The sequence below is a fragment of the Protopterus annectens genome, chromosome 2.part1, assembly GCF_019279795.1.
Source record: "Protopterus annectens isolate FY-2018-M chromosome 2.part1, PAN1.0, whole genome shotgun sequence".
Lineage (NCBI taxonomy): Eukaryota > Metazoa > Chordata > Ceratodontiformes > Protopteridae > Protopterus > Protopterus annectens.
The window spans coordinates 1,257,276,405-1,257,298,209 of record NC_056729.1 but is presented as its reverse complement, the minus strand read 5'-3'; positions in this window follow the sequence as shown (position 1 = coordinate 1,257,298,209).

Sequence of the window (21,805 nt, the reverse complement as noted above, 5' to 3'; positions counted from 1 at the left end):
GGAGAGAAGGAAGTTAGACAGTAAGGGGTTAAATTAGTTAGCCTGGTGGAGAATATGAACAAAGCCTATGCTTGGTGAAATATTCCTTTAGGGACTGTTTAAATGAATATGTTTCATTGATGGATGGAATATACTGAGGTGGAGAATTCCAGTGTTTGGCAATAATATATGAATATAAGGACACACTGTGAGAGTTTTGGGTTTTGTTAACCTTCAACAATACTTTATCAGCAGACCTAAGAGATCTTAGGTTAGAGTAGAGTTGGACAAGGTCACATAGAGCTGGGAAGTTGTCAGGTTTGTATAAGACTGTATGGGCAGTTAGTAGCTGAGTCAGAGTAAACAGGTGAGGGAGCTCTAACCAATTCAGCTGGAGAAGGGCAGTGCAATGGTTGGATCTTTGAGACTGATTAGTGGCAAATTTTGCTATTTTGTTATAGCAAGATTCAAGGCTATTCAGTTCAGATTTGCAAAGATTGTTAAATATTTGCGAACAGTAAATCAGGAAAGATAAGAGATGGGTTCTGGCTGTTGTGAGTCTGGCATGGTCAGTAAGATATGATTTAATCCTATAGAAAGAATCCAGTGTGACATGAACCTTTTTAATTGTTAGTGCAAGGTGTTTGTCAAACTTGAGTCCACTATCAATTGTAACACCAAGAAGTTTTGTATGTTCAACGAGTTCTATTTTTGTGCCATTGGAGGAGGAAATAGAGATACGTGGTTGATTGTTGTTGAGGTATTATAGACCATAAGCTTGGTTTTATTGGGGTTAAGTATAAGCTGATGGGCTAAATAGTTTTCAGTATTGTGGAGGGCTACCTCAGTTCTTTCTTGGAGTTCCTTGATAGAGAGAGCAGAGGAGATTAGGGAAGCATCATTAGCATATTGTATGAATGAGGCCAGATTTGCTAAAGAGTTTAGGTCATTGGTAAAATTTGTGAATAAAAGTGGACCAAGGATAGATCCTTGTGGGACTCCTATACATACAGGGAGCTGGGGGAGAGTTTATTGCCCCATAAAGTGGCTTGTTTCCTATCTGACAGGTAGCTATGAGACCAGCTTAGGGCTTCAAAGCTGCAGTGGTAGAAGTAGTAGTTTCAGAGAAACTAAGAATGTCTGGGATATACTGAGTGTTCATGGCGTGAAGAGGGCATACTTTATTTGATATACTTTGTATATTAAGAGAGATTATAGTGAGAGTTTTGAAAGTAGAGAGGTTAGCTGAGTCAAAGGAAGTAGCAAGGTGAGGAATGGTGTATATAGTAGGAGAAGATGGAAAGATGTTATGGTAGTAGTGGTGTGAGGTCCAGGATTGGGGTGAGTGTCCCCAAAACATAAAAGCTAACTAGGAAATTTAACTTAGAGATTGCTAGGAGGAAATAAGGAAAGTACTTAGCCCTGATTGAGCAGAATGATTTTAAGTTTGTGCAAATGTGTTGTGCAATTAGAGAATACTTAGGGACCAATGAAGTAGTTGATAGTAGTTTGTACATTACTGTGGGGATAGGTGAGAACAGCTGATAGCACAGGTGTTGTCAAAGAGCCATAGTAAGAAGTAGAAAGTGTTAAAATACTTAAGCAGGAGAAGAAAAAGAAGAGTGAGAGCATGTTTATGAGGGGGTTGGGAGGTAGTCTAGAGAGTGAGGGGAGAAATCGGGTATTGGGAGATCAGGAACATAGAATGGGTTTGGAGGAAAAATGAATGGTTTGAGATGGGAGTGTTGACATGAAATTAAAGGGGAGAGAGAGAGCTGGAGTTAAGAGTGTACAGATAGGGTGAGATAGGGGGTGCTGTAGATTTGAACAAGTGCAAATGGGAGAGTATGGGGCGGAGTTTGAACATGAGATGGTGGGAGTGGTTAAATAGTGCAAAGGATAAAGGAAATGAAAATGGGGTGGGTGGGAATAGGATAGGGAATAGGGATAGGGTAGGGGAGTGGAGTGAGCCTGAGCAGGTTAGCCCCAGTCCTCAGTGTGAGCGCGGTTGTCTAAATAAAACTATCAGCCACTTTAAGCACTAACTTGGATGGTAAGATGGTAAAAGCTAGATTAGATAAGTTAAACCCAGCCCCTGGGGATGCACAAGCCAGTGCATTTCTTTGTGCCAGTCCCAAGCCCGGATAAATTGGGTGGGTTGTGTCAGGAAGGTCATCTGGCATAAAATTTTGCCAAATCATACATGTGGAGTACAGTACAGATATACATATCAGATCGTTCGAGGCCCGGGTTAACAACGACTGCCACCAGTACTGTTGGCCAAAAGGGTGCTGGCGGAAATTGGGCTACTTTTGGCAGAAAGAGGAGAAGGGGGAAGGCTTGCCCGAAGGCAGGTAAAGGCTAGGACTGTGGTAGTGAGGGTCAGAACTTTGAATGTTGGTAGCATGACTGGTATAGGGAGAGAGCTAGCTGATATGATGGACAGAAGGAATGTTAGTATAGTGTGTGTGCAAGAGACCAGATGGAAGGGGAGCAAGGCTAGGTGTATCTGAGGTGGGTTCAAATTGTTTTATCATGGTGTGGCTGGGAGGAGAAATGGGGTAGGGGTTATCCTGAAGGAACAGTATGCTAAGAGTGTTTTAGAGGTGAAAAGAGTGTCTGATAGAGTGATGTTTACTAAGCTGGAAATTGATGGTGTAATGATGAATGTTGTTAGTGCATATGCTCCACAAGTTGGGTGTGTAATGGATGAGAAAGAAAAATTTTGGAGTGAGTTGGATGAAGTGGTGATGACTGTACCCAAGGGTGAGAGAGTGGTGATTGGAGCAGATTTCAATAGGCATGTTGGTGAAGGGAACAGATGGGATGAGGAAGTGATGGGTAGGTATGGTGTTAAGCAAAGGAATGCAGAAGATCAGATGGTAGTAGATTTTGTGAAAAGGATGGACATGGCTGTGGTGAATACGTATTTTAACAAGAGGGAGGAGCATAGGGTGACATACAAGAGTGGAAGAAGATGCACACAGGTGGATTATATCTTATGTAGAAGGGCCAGTCTGAAGGAGATTGGAGACTGTAAAGTGGTGGCAGGGGAAAGTGTAGTTAGGCAGCATAGGATGGTGGTTTGTAGGATGACATTGGTGATCAAGAAGAGGAGGAGGAGTGTGAGGGCAGCACCAAGGATCAAATGGTGGAAACTGAAAAAGGGTTATTGTGAGGTGGAGTTCAGGGAAGAGTTAAGACAGGCACTGGATGGCAGTGAAGAGTTACCGAATAATTGGGCAACTACAGCAGAGCTAGTAAGGGAGATGGCTAGAAAGGTGCTTGGTGTGACATCTGGAAAGAGGAAGGAGGACAAGGAGACCTGGTGGTGGAATGAAGAAGTACAGGAGAGCATACAGAGAAAGAGGTGGGCAAAGAAGAAGTGGGATTGTCAGAGAGATGAAGAAAGTAGACAGGAGTATAAGGAGATGAGGAGCATCTGAGCTGCAGTATAAAGAGAGAGGTGGTGAAGGCTAAGGATAAGGCATATGAAGAATTGTATGAAAGGTTGGACACTAAGGAGGAAGAAAAGGACCTGTACAGATTGGCTAGACAGAGGGACCAAGTTAGTAAATGTGTGCAGCAGGTAAGGGTGATAAAGGATAATGAGGGAAACGTACTCACAAGCAAGGGGAGTGTATTGAGCAGATGAAAAGAGTACTTTGAGGGGCTGATGAATGAAGAGAATGAGAGGGAGAGAAGGTTGGAGGATGTGTGGATAGTGAATCATGAAGTGCAGTGGATTAGCAAGGAGGAAGTAAGGATAGCTATGAAGAGGATGAAGAATGGAAAGGCCGTTGGTCCAGATGACATACCTGTGGAAGTATGGAGGTGTTTAGGTGAAATGGCAGTGGAGTTTTTAACTAGATTGTTTAATGAAATCTTGGAAAGTGAGAAGAAACCTGAGGAATGGAGAAAAATGTTTTGGTACTAATTTTTAAGAATAAGGGTGATGTGCAGAGCTGTAGTAACTACAGAGGGATTAAACTGATAAGTCACAGCATGAAGTTATGGGAAAGAGTAGTGGAAGCTAGGTTAAGAAGGGAGGTGATGATTAGTGATCAGCAGCATGGTTTCGTGCCTGGAAAGAGCACTACAAATGCAATGTTTGCTCTGAGAGTGTTGATGGAGAAGTACAGAGAAGGTCAGAAGGAGTTGCATTGTGTCTTTGTGGATTTAGAGAAAGCATATGACAGGGTGTCTAGAGAAGAGTTGTTGTATTGCATGAGGAAGTCGGGAGTGTCAGAGAAGTATGTAAGAGTGGTACAGGATATGTATGAGGTTAGTGTGACAGTGCTGAGGTCTGCGGTGGGAGTGACGGATGCGTTTAAGGTGGAGGTGGGATTACATCATGGATCAGCTCTGAGCCCTTTCTTATTTGCAATGGTGATGGACAGGTTGACAGACGAGATCAGACAGGAGTCCCCGTGGACTATGATGTTTTCAGATGACATTGTGATCTGTAGTGAGAGTAGGGAACAGGTGGAGGAGACCCTGGAGAGGTGGAGATATGCTCTAGAGAGAAGAGGAATGAAGGTCAGCAGGACTAAGACAGAATATATGTGTGTTAATGAGAGGGACGATAAAGGAATGGTGAAGATGCAGGGAGTAAAGGTGGCAAAGGTGGATGAGTTTAAATACTTATTTTATTATTTATTTATTTTATTTATTTTACATTTGTTAACCGGGATGGTCCGACTGGATACAAGTCCTTTTTCAGCGGAGGCCTGGGGAGAAAAGCTCCAACAGAGTTACATTGATAATTAGGTACAGTAAATGAGCTGAAAGAACTTAACAAAAACATAGGCTATTTACATACAAGTACAAGACTGCCATTACTATTTCTGAGATTACTACAAATGTAACATTAATAACATATTAGCAAGGACGGTAGGCAGTATAATGACATAGAGTTAGACAGGATACATATTTCTTTATCACAGTATACAAAGTACTTATCATCTTAGCTAGTTGTTTATGTTTTAGTTAATGGCGCAGAGCTAGTCTGGGTTTGAGCAAGGACATAGCCAGTGTGACTTGAAGTGGAGTTTTAGACTATTTTTGAATTGACTTGGGATCAACAGTTCAGAATAATGGTGAGTGTGGAAGAGTGGTGAAGAAAAGAGTGCAGGCAGGATGGAGTGGGTGGAGAAGAGTGTCAGGAGTGATTTGTGACAGACGAGTACCAGTAAGAGTGAAAGGGAAGGTCTACAAGAGGGTAGCGAGACCAGCTATGTTATATAGGTTGGAGACCGTGGCATTGACAAAAAGGCAGGAGTCAGAGCTGTACGTGGCAGAGTTAAAGATGTTAAGATTTGCACTGGGTCTGACGAGCATGGACAGGATTAGGAATAAGTATATTAGTGGGTCAGCCCAAGTTGGAAGGTTTGGAGACAAAGCCAGAGAGGCAAGATTACGTTGGTTTGGACATGTGCTGAGGAAGGATGCAGAGTATATTGGGAAAAAGATGCTTACGATGAAGCTGCCAAGTAACAGGAAAAGAGGAAGGCCTAAGATAAGGTTTATGGATGTGGTGAGAGAGGACATGCAGGTGGTTGGTGTGACAGAGAAAGATGCAGAGGACAGGAAGAAATGGAAACAGATGACCTGCTGTGGTGACCTCTAATGGGAGCAGCCGAAAGAAGAAGAAGGTAAGTTAAGAGTACTAACTCTTTCCACTGAAAGCTTTATTTACTTGTTTAGTTTATTAATTTTAAAGTGGATATTAGGTCAGGGGGAGGTAGACAGAAAGGGGGGGACTGCAGTTATAGGAAACTAGTAACTGAGTTTGGAATAATAAAGCAAGAAGCTGAATAGTACAGAAAAAAATGGACAGGTGGAAACCCTATTTATTTCTGGTACTTGTATCTAACTAAAGTGTGTTTTTATATTAAAAAGACTGGGGCTAGGATTGCCACCTATCCATTTTTTTCCAAACTATCCAGAAATCAAACCTATTGTCCAGTAGTATGGACAGCACTGTACAAACTCCAGTGTTCTGCTTCAAGAAAGGAAACAGACTATTGGAGTTTGTAAAATTGGTGGATTTGCTATGTTTTTTTACATTTGCAGAAAGCAGGCATCAGGAACAGAAAACAAGGGCATTCCTATCATCTGACATCACAACGGCATCACAGAATGGGCATAACCTGGATGGGAGAGGGGCAAAAATGGGTGTGGTTATGGGTGATCCTAGGGGTGTGGCCTTTGTCCAGTTTTAGACACAACAAAAGGTGGCAACCCTAACTGGGACTGCAGTTCTAATGGAAGTAGAAAGGCAGCCTAGTCTTTCTGAGTTGGGAAACATACAGGGTCCTTAAAGTGATAATTACTTGTTGTAGCTTTTTGGTACCATACTGTTTCACTTTTGTTTAACCAAAGTGTGTTTCTGCATTAAGAAGACTTTTGAGTGCTATTCTAGTGGAACTAGTAAAGCAGCCTGGTCAGTCTGAGTTGGGAAACACAAAGGGAGGCTTAAAGTGAGATTGTTTCATCAGCCTGGATGTTTTCACGGACTTAGTTATTTGGTGTTCATCTGCAATGGTGAATTTAGGCTATAGCGCAGGGGCGCGCACTACCCCCTTTTTGCTGCTGCGTCCAGGAAAAGTACCTGCTAATTAAAACAACAAAAACAACAAAAAATACCTTCTGAAAGAGTTAAAAGGGAGCATGTCAAAGTTCCAATGTTTTGGCAACATTTTTTATTGCATCACTGCAAAACTTTTCTTTTAAAAACAAGAAAACTGTCTTTCCTTTCTGCCTTTTTTTGTTTTTTGTTTTTTGTTTTTTAATTACTATAAACAGGTCATTCGTTCTGCTTTGAACTTTACTCAGGAAAAACCTCCCATCACGCATGCTTCGTATTTTTTTGTCCCACTCTCCACCTTCATTTCTTTAAGTATGCAGTTACTGATATTCCTGGTATTATTTTCCTTCCCCAGTTGAACAAAACCTAACAGTAGTATTCTGCATTCACATTGAGTGGAGGCATATTGCATCAAATAAACATGATTGTCACAGGAGCATTTTTCCTGCCTGTAAATATACTTTCACACTGTGTCTGCACTGTTTTAATATAATAGAGTGAATTGCAGTATTCTTGGTATAAACATTAACTGACTGAGATTTTGTGTGATCGGTCTCACATACTTGCGGGTGCTGCATGCATCTGATAATCTTTTTTCTTTTTTAATGTAATTTTCTTTTAGGAACAATCATGCAAATGACAATGTCTCCGTGAAATAACAGAACCATGGGAGGTCCATAAGTTGTCAGCTAAACAGGAAAGTCTGGCATTGGGTGCTGAGTCTTGTAATCTAATTTTTTTAAGGTAAATTTAAAGTAAAATTGTTGTTCCCGCTTGCCGATCGTGATTGCGGTAGCATGACTCCGCTATTTCACAGATACTTTTTCATTACTCCACTTGGTCTAACAAAAAGGAAAAAAACAAATAAAAAGAATGGGTTTTACTCTGTATTTGGCAGCAGAAATATCAATACACAGCTCAGCTGTCCCTGCTTTTGCAAGATATCTCTGACTTTCCCTGATATCTTGCCATGTTCTTTATAAAATGCTTGATTTTGTGACAAAGTGTTGGGGATAAAGGTTAGTCAGTATTGCTGTATGTGAGAGTTTCATGCATCTTTTTGTTTAGAAAAGGTCTGTTGATGCAAAACTCCAGTTTATTTTAACAATGCATCTTACTATCAGGTCATTTAGCAACTGCATGTTTTCACTCTTACCACTCAGACTGCAGTGCTAAACACTGCTTTGCAGTCTTTGTACAGAATTTGACTTAAAGTGCTACTGGTTTCATAATAATAATATTATTATTATTATTATTATTATTATTATTATTATTATTATGTCTTGCGGTTCTGTTGGACAACACTGTATGCCTAGAACTACAAGTATCAATCATTATTTTCTGTACCCTAGAATGCTAAGACTAGATGGGGACTGTTGAAACTCACAGGGCAACCATAGTGGACATAATTTGAAGAAAATAGATTACACAACTAAATGCTGCACAGCTCAGTTAGTTCTGCCTCTATCCAGATGTCAGTGTTGAATTTCACTATTGGGGGCAATACAGATACGTATACCTGGTCAAAGATATAGAAGTTTATCTGGTGGCTGCCAAAAAAAAAGCAATTAGTAGAAAATGGAAATTAAAATCTAAACCAACTATTCCTGACATAGTAAATATTACAACAGAGATAAAAGAACAGGAAGTGGGATCTTTAGAAAAGGGTAGGAGTAAATTACAAAGAAAATGGAAATAATGGGAACAATATATGGGGCAGGATTCATGAAGCCTCCGTGTAAGAGTAACAAGTCTTACTCGGAGACTGCAGTTAAACGGTGTGACGTCAGCATGCCATGCATATTCATGAGGGCATGCTGACTCACACCCAAGGCTAACACGGTCCGTGTAAGAAATTAGGGGGCGTGTCCGCAGGGCGAGTCCTGCAAATGGACACGCCCCCAGAAGAGGAACAGTCCCGAAAGTAAACCCCCACGAGAGAGTCTGCGTAAATGTCAACAAACACAACACAACACATGCCCCCACAGACTATAAACATAAAATGTAAAAATGAACGTTATATTTTTTTATAAGTTTTAAAGATATTTGCCCGTAATTGCGTTCGTTTGCGTGGGCATTCCCGTCGCTTAGCCACAGTTAGCAGTCAGTGGAAAAGCATATAAAATCTAAATATGCTAAGTAAGCCAAGAAGCAATAGCGTAGCGGTAGAGACGTCGGCTGAAGAGGAGGCAGTCACGGTTTGAGCCCCCACAACATCAATTTTTATTTCTAGTGAAATAAGCACGAAACAATTCCCTGACATATATGTACATATATAAAATTATATTTTATGTAAAATGTAATGAAATGGGCCATGTATTTTGAAGAAATGTGAGATAATAAAAAAAAGAAAAATGTCAGAAGTGCCTATAGCTGAGCTACGGTCTAACAAGCTGAGTATATCTGCCCAGAGGTGAGCAGTGGTTTAACAGGTATAAAATGAGTGCCCGGGGTTGAGCAGTGTTGTAACACGCTGAAACTGTGTGCCCGTAGCTGAGCTGAGTGTAATATGCGTGCTGACAGCCAAATGACACATAAACCAGTGTAACCCATTTCCCCGGAGCTGCGCATCGCGCCAACAAGATAACCGGCAGGCAACATTGAGCAAGCTGTATCAAAACTGCCTTTACACAGACACACCTCCTAGCTTGTGTAGACAGTCATAAAATAAAAAAAGCAATGGCCAGGCTCGAACTCAGGGTACCATGCACCATAGTCAAATTACTGAATCACTAAGCCATGACAGTTACTCTTAAAAATGCAGTATTAGCATATATATAGGAATGAATGGAAAGAGAAGCATGACAAAGCAGGTTTTGTGAAGCTGATACATTTCCAAAATGGCCAATCACAGATAAGTGCGGGAAAAATGGCATATATAAGCCCCATAGGTGGGAATACACAGCATAACTGATTGTGGAATCGATTTGCAGTCAGGATGGCAGGTGTAGGAGAGGGTAGTTGCTTCCGAGCACAGAGGTGGGGCGTTGAGGAGTCCAAATATATGGTTTGGCTCCTCGTCCATGATCATGAGGCCCAACTCATGCAGGGCCAGGTCCTGTGGGGAGCATACAAGGCTGAGGCGTGGGACCGGTTGGCACATGATCTCACCAGTGCCACAGGAATACCAAGGACTGGTGAACAGGTCCGTCACCACCATGCGGACCTGAAGAGACGGAAGCAGGATCAACTGAACCGTTGGATCCAGGAGGCCCGGCAAATGCCCAACGCCCCACTACTGAGTAAGTTACATGTAATTATTTATGTAAGAAATTAACCTAGCTGATATTATGGAGATGTGTATTCCAATATTACTTCATTTATATTACAGCTGCAGGCGTCCGTTCCATGAGTCGTCGAGCCTATGCCGATAGGCTTGTGTGGTTGTACCACCAGGCAGGTTAGTAATTCTCTCCCTGTAACTGTCAAAAAATATAAGTATGACAGCTTGCAAAAGAGTGCAGTGTAGTCACTTATTAATAAAAAGTTCAAGTAACAGTGTAAGAGAGAGTTTGCTAGTACTGTGTGATTACATAAGTGTGATGCAGACTGTAATCCAAAAATAAAAATGAAACAAGTCTGAAATAAAGATGTTCCACCTGTAATGTAATAGTGTGGGTCTACTTTGTATAACCGAACTTCCGATTCACCGACACACAATTTACCGACCCCAAACAACCGAAAACACACAACACCAACAAAAACCAACAATTCAAAAAGCCGAACACCATTACACCGACACAAAAAACGTAAACTACACATTGCACACAATAACATATCCACTAACCTTAACCTAAACCCTAACCCTAACGTCCGACACTACCGCACACTTACCCAACCCGCACCCTAACCCTAACTCACTTAACCCACCTCTAAACCTCAACACCGTCACTATCGCACACTTACCCTACCTGCACCCTAACCCTAACTAACTTAACCCACCCTAAAACATTAAGCCCGTCACTATCGCACACTCACTCCACCCACATACTAACCCTAACACACGTAACCCTTCCCTACACTACACTACGTCACTATCACACACTTACCTTACCGGAACCCTAAGTCCAACACTACCGCACACTCACCTTTCCCACACCCTAACCTAAAATCCCTCACTATCGTACACTTACCTGTCTGCTCCCCAATCCTAAATCCGTCACTATCGCACACTTACCGGATCGCGCTCACACGTTGCTGTTGTCGGTCTTTCAGCTGTCGGAATATCGCCTTTTCGATCACCTACCTGTTCGGTCATTTCGTCTCGATCTTCTGGGTGTCGGTGAAGTGGCGGTTCGTTTATTCAAAGTAGACCCAATAGTACATAACTTGCAGCAGGCTGTAAATTACAGCTACACAAGCTGAGTACAACATGTGTGAAATATATCCCCGTTTAAAATCTGAAACATGACACAAGTGAGACTGTTGGAAAGGATTGTTGTAACCAAGTAAAACATGTCAGTAAAGCCTAGAATTAAGTACCATCCTGAATTGTAAAAATAAAACAAGTGAGAGTGTGAGAAAGAGGTATGAATCCACCGATAAAGATGTAATAACTCCTGAATAAAGTATACTGCAGTCAGTACAGAATGAAATGAATGTGACAGGCACAACCAAAGAGTGAAATGTGTGCAATAAAGTACTGAAGCTGGAATGTCTGTCCCACAATTTGGATATGTTGCTGTACCTTTGCAATATGCAGATAGTATGGTTGTATGAAATACCAAACATCCACAGTTGTCTAGAGCCATATAAATCAAATGTAGCAGGATGCTGTAGCTGAACAGAGCCAGATATGAATGTGTATGAATAAAAATGCAATGTATATTAATGTAGCAGTAACATTCCCATCACCAACATGCCTACATTTACACATAGGAAACTGTAGTCAGACCTGTAGGGTGTATATATCTGCAGCTAGTAGAAATGTACAGCATATGTATAGGTATTTGAAGTTGTTAATGAAATATTTCTTCACCCTACCCTATAACCACAAATAATCCATTTCACATGAAATGGGTATGTGTATTCACAATTAATTCCCCTGGACATTTGTCCTGTTGGTTCATACATATTTGCATGTACGTTGATGCATGTGCCCTGTTCATACATCCAAACCTGATGGCCTGTTGCCATCAGTCAACCCTGCATGCTGTTGGATTGTGTACTGTTGTTCAAATTATGCATGTGTTATGCTTGCTGTTCAATGTCTTGAATTTATGGGTGTTTGGTTAATGGGAATACTAATGCATGCTGTTACAACTAATTGTGAATGGTATTGTTTGTTACTAACCCAAACTGTCATAAAATAATGCAAAACATAGGACGACAGGGAAGGCGGGTTTCAGCGGAAGCTGGCAAGTGCGCCTGGCACTAGTGCCCAGGCCGGACCCTCCTCCGGTGGCCCTGTGCCACCTTCGGGTGGAAGCGCTGTGGGGGATGGGGCTCATCCCCCCTCTGCAAGCGTGGCCAGAGGAGACCATCCACTCATCCTCCGTAGTGTCCGGACTGTGGTGCGTAGGGAGATCAGGCATTCTGTGCTTGAGCCCCTACGCCAGCTTGAGGCATGGGTGGCACAACTCATGGGTGTGCCTGCTGCCCGTCCTACACAGCCCCCAGCACAGCCCTGTCCTGGGCTGTGAAGGCACAGTGGCAACTGCCCATGGGTGGGGATCTCAGTTCCACTGTTGCCATCTGTGGGCTCATGGGCTCGAGATATCCAAACATCTGTCCCCATCAATTGTGTTTCCCCCCCACATGTGTCATCCACCACCCCTGTATGCATCTTGTTTGTCTTGTCTGTTAACCTCCCCTACCTACCTCCCCAACTATACCTCCTTCCTGTACCTGACATTCCACTCTCACCTGAAATAAAAAAAGGGCACTCTGTTCCCGAAAAAAATTATGCCCCATACATAGCTGCCCATTTCGCAGACATGTCTGCTGGACATGTAAACTGGCAATTACAATTGGCTGTACAACAAATATTGTTGTCCTCACCCCTCTCTCAGGGGTGGAAGGTTTCAAATTTCACACCAAATTACACACATATGCACAGCTGTTGCTGATAAAGAAATGGGCAGCTATGGGCGCCTATCCTACATCCTTCCTGCAAATCCCGAGCTTGTTTTCCTACTGTCCTACCATCTTTGTGCTCCCTTTTTCACCACTTTCCTGTCTCCCCATTTTCATTTCTTTCAAAGAAATTAGTGCAGGTGTGCGCAAGAGTAAGCACTTTTAAGCAGTTCTAAGCGGGTATGCGCTTGTGTGTGCTTAGCTATGCATGTGTGCGGAAAGCTAAATGCCAGTGCGCATGCGTGAGCTCCACACAAACCAGCGCTACCCCGCTTACAACTGCTTAAAAGAGCCTAAGTCACTCTGAATGACAAGGCCTGTAGTCTGCTCAGAAGCAAAATAAAATCCCACTGTCAGTCCCGAACCCAGAACCTTGAAAACAGTAGTCTGCATGACTTACCACTAAGCCATGACTGCTATACAAGAACATTGTGCTGAAAGAAATATATCATGAAATAGTAGGAATTAATGTAAAGGGAATATAGAAAGTCTAGTACACAAAGCATGTCATGTATATTTACTGTCAAATCTAGTGGATTTGTAAAATATTACTGTGTGAAGAGAAACAGCCATGCTAGTTGGTAGCTAGTAGGTAATAATGTCACAGTAGCACCTATCAAGCCACACACATACTCAGAGCAGGATAAACACTGCCATAGTTTAATAGTTAAGAGCCCAGACATAGCAACTGTGACTGAGTTACAGGGATGTCCCCGATTTGAAAACAAATGTTAACTGTGCCCCACTGACTTCCTGTGAAATGTACTAACAGTAGGCAGAAAGGTGTTACAACACATGCTATGGTAACTATGAATTACTGAAAGTATGTACCACTTGCACGTCACAAATGGTGTAGTAATACATATGCTCAAAATAACCCACAGTCACAACTGCAGAATATCAGAAAATGTCATGGGTGTATCCCACTGATATGTACCATTCCATGAGGCTGATAAAAGATGCACCTGAGAGTATCTGAGGCCTGCTCAGCAGCATAATCAAATACCCTTCTAAGTGTCAAGGCCTACACCATGGCCAGACCACACTGCATGCAGTACCACCCTACCACAACAAACACATAGGGAATTGCTGCTCAAACAGATATAGCAAGCATTACAAGCTGTGAATATAAATGGAAAATAGGAAAGCCATAGCAACACATTACAGTAAAGACACCTAGCAGGCATACAAGGAGTGAATGTAAAGGGCAAATATTGAAGCCATAGCAACAAATTGCAAGAGCCACTGTTATATACCAGTTACACCACAAGTTCCACAGGAAAGCACACACACCCATATACACAGTATTACTAGTCTTAGGTGTCAGTTTACATACACACTGAGAAGAGGAAACTGGAGGAAGGAATACTCAGGTTACAGTACAACATGCATTGCAGTGTCTACAACACAGCCTGAAATATGAGAGACATACCAACCGTTACACTCACAGAACAGTGTCCACAGCATACCAGCATGGTCCCCACCCTGATAATCTGAAAGGGCTATGCCTACCTAACAAACCTTTTTATAGCACTGTCCTGAAATCACAGTGAGAACTGCAATCACTACACAACAGGCTGCATGCAATTAGTAAATGCTGGCTAACAATTGGTGCAGAGGCCATCACATGGACATGTACAGATACCTACAAAAGCATCCTGTACTCCCAGTCCACACATGCAATACTTTCATTGCACCCTCTGGAGGTAAAAACAGAGAGAGATAGAGAGAGAGAGTGTGAGAGAGAGAGAGAGAGAGAGAGAGAGAGAGAAAGACAGAAGAAAGAAAATATATAACAACAAAACAAACAAGTTGTCATCACAACCTGACCCAAGGCAAACTGAAGCTGGCAAGAGAAGCAGCAGCAGGTCAACTATCAGAAAGCCAATGCAAACAGCTGTAACAAACACAGGTAATGTAAAGTAATAATATAATAGTCGACATACTGTGAACCCTCCATATGTGTTATTGGTCTGTATCTATGTATATGAAGATGTGCATAGGGCAGGGGACATACTGCAACTGTCACTGAAGGCTGTACATACATATGTATGTGAAGGTTACTATGTGCACATATCAATGTAGGTTGTAGTGCAATGTACAATGTAGGTTGTACAGTAATGGATGTTCATCAGTACGTTAGTGTGTGTATACATATGTGTAAATAAAAAGGTTTATATATATATATATATATCTATCATATGTATACGTATGTATATCGAGATATGTATTTATATATATATATATATATATATATATATATATATATATATATAATATGCATATATGTATACATAGATAGAGAGGGATGTAGAAATACATAGACATATATAGATAGATAGAATATGTACATACATATATATGTAATACACACATACATATATAGATATATGTAGATACATATACAGACAGATCTGACTGTCTACAGATATGTCTGTATATGACTATCTCTCTCTCTGTCCCAGCCCCCTCTCTCTCTCCCTCTGTCTGTCTCTCTCTCTCTCTCTCCATATCTATATCTATCTATCTATATATATATATATATATATATATATATATATATATATATATATATATATATATATATATATATATATATATATATATATATATATATATATATATATATATATATATATATATATATATATATATATATATATATATATATATATATATATATACTGAGTGAGGCACATGTGTGCAGATGTATTGCAACAGGTACCTGGTGACAAAGGCATGGAGTGAACACCAGTGTGGATACCGGAGTACCACACCCCATTCCAAAACACTTACACCAGTAACCACCACATATGTGCTTGCCTGCCCACCACTGCATGTGTCAGGGGGTAACAGGGGCAACAAGTGTACAATAGGCTCCCCATTGATATTCACAGTGGCACACTAGTCCTGTAATACCTGTACATGGTATGTGTCAGCAGACATGGTGTGTCAGCTATGGACATGTAGGTCACTGTACCCCTCTACACCCCACAATGTCCTACACGGTATGTACCTCCCATGACAGCTACAGATATGGAGAAGGACACAGTCATATATAAGAAACTGTGACAATGCACTCAAACACATTACCTATGCAGAGTGACTGACAAGACCACAGAGCGCACCCATACTACCTACATAGAGGTTACCACTGCTGGATATACATAGTTAAGTCACACCCATGACAGTTGTCCAACAACCATGGTAACACCTCACAACATCCACAACCCAAATGACCTATGTCTGTCATCCTTGTCACTGCAGTAAAGAGCACATGGTGGAGGTACAGGTTCCTACCCACAGATAAGACATAACCTGGAGTAAACCACACAGCATTAAGAAGCAAGGCTCCCCATGAGTAGATGTCAGACATACCCCTGCTGAATGTTATGCAGATGGGTAATATGCCATATGAGTCGCCCTGTGTAACTGTTTGACACAAGGGGCAGTGTAGCATAACAGTATGCTGCTGTAGGCCTAGGGCCAATAGCATACTACCTACCTAAGACACAATGCACACCCACGAACTCATTGCAAACCAACTATGTGAGGTGGAATGAGTGTGCCAGTGACTGGGTGCATGTTATGTAATGGTGTGATTGTTCACCATGACTGTCTGTCTGTTATGGTAGTGTGTGCCCTTGGTGTGAGGCCAGAGGCAGATGTGTGAGGTATTGCAATCCAAACATACTACATTGCCATATGTTGTGCTGTGTTACCCTGTATGTGACTGCGATGTAGGTAGGGTTATGGCAAGTAAGAGTAATGTGCATTACCAGTGAAATATGTAATGTGCATTGCATGCAGTGCATGGGTTGATAATGTTCCCCATACAGTACCTTGATACAACCCCCCAGTGTGAGGTTGTGCATTGGACCTGAACCAGTGTGCTGACTGCTGGAGTATACTAGTTAGTCGTATGGAGTGTGCCAGGTACTGTTGCACAGTTATCGGCTGAGCACTGATATCTGGTCATTTAAATGTGTATCCCCCAATAGACAGACAGAGTTAAGTTATATCACTACAGTCGAGTATTATGTGTATTATGTGTGCCATATTTTGCTGACATATATTGCTGACATATTTTTCTTTTCCTATTCAGGGCTATGGTTCACCAGCGAAACCCTACCTACTCCACTGCGGAGGATGAGGAGATACACCAGAGCCTGGTGTGGGATTTCACAATACCCTTTTCCCGCACCAGCCAGAACCAGCAGGAGAGGGCTGCACTGTGGCAAGACCTGGTCCATCGGGTAAATGACATAGGCACGCATAACCGGACATATGAGCAGGTACGCCATCACTGCAGTGATTTAATTAGAAATGTCCATCAGCATGCGTCAGATATCCACAGGCAACAGCTTGCCACAGGTGTTGGGGTGGCTATACATCCCCCCCTCACCAGACTGGAGGGAATACTCCTAAGTGTTGTGGCTCCAGCCCAACAGCAACAACAGCAGCAGCAGCATACATGCATATTGATGGAGGCTGGAGCCACCCAGGAGCAGGACTCGGAGTGTGCAAGTAACTTGCCATATGTATAGTTGACTGTTCTGTACACTGGTAGTTTATGCATGTGTGAGGTGTGTCCTCGGTTTGTAGCTGTTATCTTGGTAATTATTGTGCAAGAGTGATATTCTCAATATCAGCAGTAGACCTGTGGAAGCCATCTGAACTGTATCATACTCACAGTATCAATGGCACAGTTGTGCACACTGACAATAAATGTCTCATTTCTGCAGGTCCCTCTGGTGTAACAGCAAGGCAGCCTATCCATGCTGGTGAGAGTGTAATAACAATACCTTCAATACTCTTGATACTAATAGTAATAATAGGCTGAAGCAGTAGTGCTATGTGTTTGATTGCAGGTGTGTTTGTGTCTGTGTGTTGATATCTCATATACTGAGGAGTGTGCATGTGTACCTGTGTGCATGTGCACCTGTGTGCATGTGTGCATGTGCGCATGTGTGCCTGTGTGTATCAGTGGTGACATTGCGTACACATTGTAAACTGTGTTTCCTGTCTTACTCCTACAGGTTCTGGTGCTGCTCTGGTGTTGTGCAGCAGGGAACCTGAATCAGCTGCCGTGGATAGTGATAATGATGATACCTGTGTAATGGCACAGGGAGGTGTGCCAGGGTCTGTCATTGGTTAGCCAATTGACAGTACACAACTGTCGACCCCATCAATGCGCACAGTCATCCTGCCAATACATCCTTTGTCACCAATGTCCCTAGGTGATGGACAGGATACAGTGGGAATTGACCAGGGTAATGTGGTATCAGTGGCACATGCATCCCCACACAGCAGCCATGGCCAGGGCCCTGACATGGTACCACACAGGCAGATGTCCAGGGGTTCTCGTGGGAACATCCATGGGCATACTGCCCCTGTCAGACGTGCCCACTGAGGTCTTTCAACCTCAGCTATGTTTTGGGCTGTAATGCAGGCGCAATCACGTATGGAACGGTACACCAGACAGGGTCTGAGGGAGCTGAGAGCATGTCGCACAGCTATGAATGACAGTATTCGTGATGTTGCAGCTGCCATCCATAATTTCACCGAGATCATTGACAGACGTTGGGGGGACACATTAGATCTGTTCCACAGCTACATGTCCATGAACCAGGGCAATGATGGACGGTTGAGGTGTCGACGTGGGTGTATGCCAGCAACAGCAGCAGCTGGCAGTCATTGCAGACGACAACAGGCCCACGACCGTTCCCATAGTGCCAGCAGCAGCCCCAGCAATGCTGGGTCTGTGCTGTCATCAGACCACCCCAGGAGACCACGTGCAAGTGGCTCTGGACAGTCCCAACAGGGACCTGTCTCCAGTCACCAACCACCTGCTTCTGATGACAGTACCCAGTCTGGCTTAGTACCTGATATGGTCCGTAGCACCCCTGCCAGGAACAGGTACCGTGTCCATGGCCAGAGACAGTGATCTGTATGACCTGGCAGGTACAGTCTGTGGCTGTCCACAAACACCTGTATATGGCAGCCATGAGGTGGAACTGTGTGCATGCATACACACATGCAAATTGATAACACCTAGGGCTACCGCATACACACACACACTGCATCAACATTGCCCCATCTTGTACTGCTGTCCCTCACCAACACACACACACATACATGTCAATTGGTTGTATCAGTGGCAGACTCAGGCATACCAAGTACACACCCTGTGCATATGATGAAACTGTGCCACCTCCTGCAATCTGTAACATCGGTGCAGGAACAGGTTAACATGGTGCTGATGCACAGGGTGACTACATAGAAGTGTAGTAATAGTATCATGTTGTCAACAGTGCAGTGTAATGATATCATTGTGGGTATATCCCAGCATGCCTGATGCAGTAACAGTATGATTGTCATTGTATTGTTTTGTACACCCATAGTAATTGTCATAGTGTAATGTCTGCACATCTTTGCATACTGGTGGTGAGGCTGTCAACAGAAGGCCACCTACATAGGTAGAACAGGGGATAACAAAATGTAAGTATTGATACTCAGTGATGGACATGTAAACTGCAAGTTGCATGCTGTCCACACTCGACTCTGCAATGAGGATGTTTGAGGATGTTGATATCTGTGCAGTAATACACAACAGGTTCAAGACTCACAAGAGCACCCTAGCACTACAAGGTCACACCTCATACCATGCTTGACAGCCCCAAAACACAGAACTAACTATGACAGGAGGGAGAGTCTCCATATATGTCAAGGATACCGTGGTGCCAGGACAGGTAGCATACATCCTATTAAGTTTGGAACTGCTGAGTGAGGGCTCAGTGTCTGTTATTCGAAATGTGTATTAGTTCAGGTATGAGCACTTGGGTTTCAGGCCAGTTATTCTACATTACGAAGGTACATGGTCTGTACACTTGTGGAAGGTGAGGCTGGACCCTGCCCGTCTGACCTGTGAATTTCTGGGTACAGGCTTATAGTGCCTGCATATTTGCACTGTTACCTACTGAAAGTCGTACACCTTGTTTGTTGTAGCATAGACTAGATCCAGACCTGCTGACTGTAGCTTTGTTTGTATGCATGTTTGCTTGTTATTTCCCTGAAACACTGATTCCACCTGCAATGCAGATTTACAGCGCCTCTGTGGATCCCTAGTGACATCTGTATTGCTTACTGTACTGATGTCCATGTCTCACTTGACAGAACATCACTGTTTGTCCCGTATGCTTGTAAGTTGCCTGTAACACATTGCATATGAGTTACCTGACATTTGCTCACAAAAGCATTTATATATGCCAGCACTAACAAATCAGAAGCACTACACCCTCACATACTCACCTTGAGTGCCTTGTTCCCTATTGGCCCTATGTGTTGTTAATTATTATGGAATTCACAATACTATGGTAGCATGTGCAAAGGTCACTTGTTAATCTCCTCTCTGGTCCAGTTGTTGAGTCTGTGAGTCATGTGGCAATGTTACAGCTGCCTCATGTACACAGACAATCCTCTCCCCTTCCCATAAACTTACAACACATGTGAGAGATGCAACCACATAGCCAAACTGGGGGCTAAGCTCTCTTAACTCAGTACTGGCATAACCTGTCAGGTGGAGTGGGACACTACAGTGAATACAATACCAGTCTCACATAGACCTACCACAACAGCAATCCAAACACAGAAACACACAGGAACATTCTTGGAGTCTCAGAATAGCATCCTGCCTGAGCAGCAGACACCTGCGAAGCAGAGACACAAGCAAACGTTACGCCAGAACAGAGCACGTGCAACACATAACTCACAAAGCCTGTGTGCCTAACAGTCACAGCCAATACGGCTAAACAACACACCTACTGAAAGACAAACAACAGGGTTGGGAGGGTGGCCTAATGGTTAAGGTGTTTGCCTTACAAACACAAGGTGCAGGGTTTGAATCTCACAAGGGATAATTTGCTAGGCTTAAAATGGCTCGCAAGGGCAGTTAGCTTAGTACTAATCTATGAACCTATGAACCTATGAACCTGCTACAGTTGTAATAGGTACCTCTATCGTCAGGTACACTGAGGTCCCGCTCACCAGGCTGAACAAGGAGAAGGTCATGGTGAGATGCCCGTCGGGCACTATGATCCACCACATAACACAAGCATACAGGTCACTCCAAGGCATGTACAAATATGACTCAGTCATTGTCCGTGCCAGTGTGAATGACCTGTGATCTACCTCCCTGGACTACATGATAGGGGACATAGAGGGGCTCTCTGAGCATGTGGCACAGGCTGGTATGACCCTGACCTTGAGTAGCATCTTACCCTCACCAAGACTGCTGCCACAATATGTAGACAGGATGATCAATTTCTACAATTGGCTTATGTTTCGGTAACATTCAAAGGGGATCCAATGCCTGTCAGCGTGGGATTACATGCTAGACAAGCCACAATGCTTTGCTAGGGACAGCTTGCACCTGTCACCCATGGGCCATTGTATATTGGCAAAGGCTCTTGCTACACGCATAGTGCCTTTTTATGCAAGGCTCTAATTACATAGCCACCTACACAGGTATCCCACGGTATAGGACACTAATAGTAATGCTACTCACCGCCAGCAGTGTAAACCTCAAGATGCATGCACTGGAAACTGTCCTTAGCATGGAAAACAGCAATATCTGTGCAGTAACAGAATCCTGGTACAAGGCTCCCAGGTGCACCCCATCACTGCCAGGTCATACCTCATACCATGCTTGTCATCCCCTAAACATGCACCAAACCAGAACAGGGGGGAAGTATCCAAAGGCACCACAGATACACACACCTCCAGGTTGGTGGCACAGCACAAAGCATCAGAGCCTATCCATGTGCAACTAACAGTGGGTTAGACTGCCTTCATTTTCATAGCCTGGCACACACCACCCTCCCATACCCAGGAAACCCACTTGGCCTTCCTGATAACACTGGGAATATGACGGTCTCTACAAACACCATTATATGGGTGGACTGCAACTACCCAAACATAGAGTGTGAGCATTACTCTAGCTCCAAGACCATAGCTGAAAGGTTCCTAGCATTTATTCATTGAATTGCTATGGAACAACTTGTTACCACTCCCACAAGAGGTGAAAACATGCTGCACCTGTTCATTAACAACATGTGGACTATATGCTCCAGACCAGATGTGTATCCCTCGCTGGTAGGATGA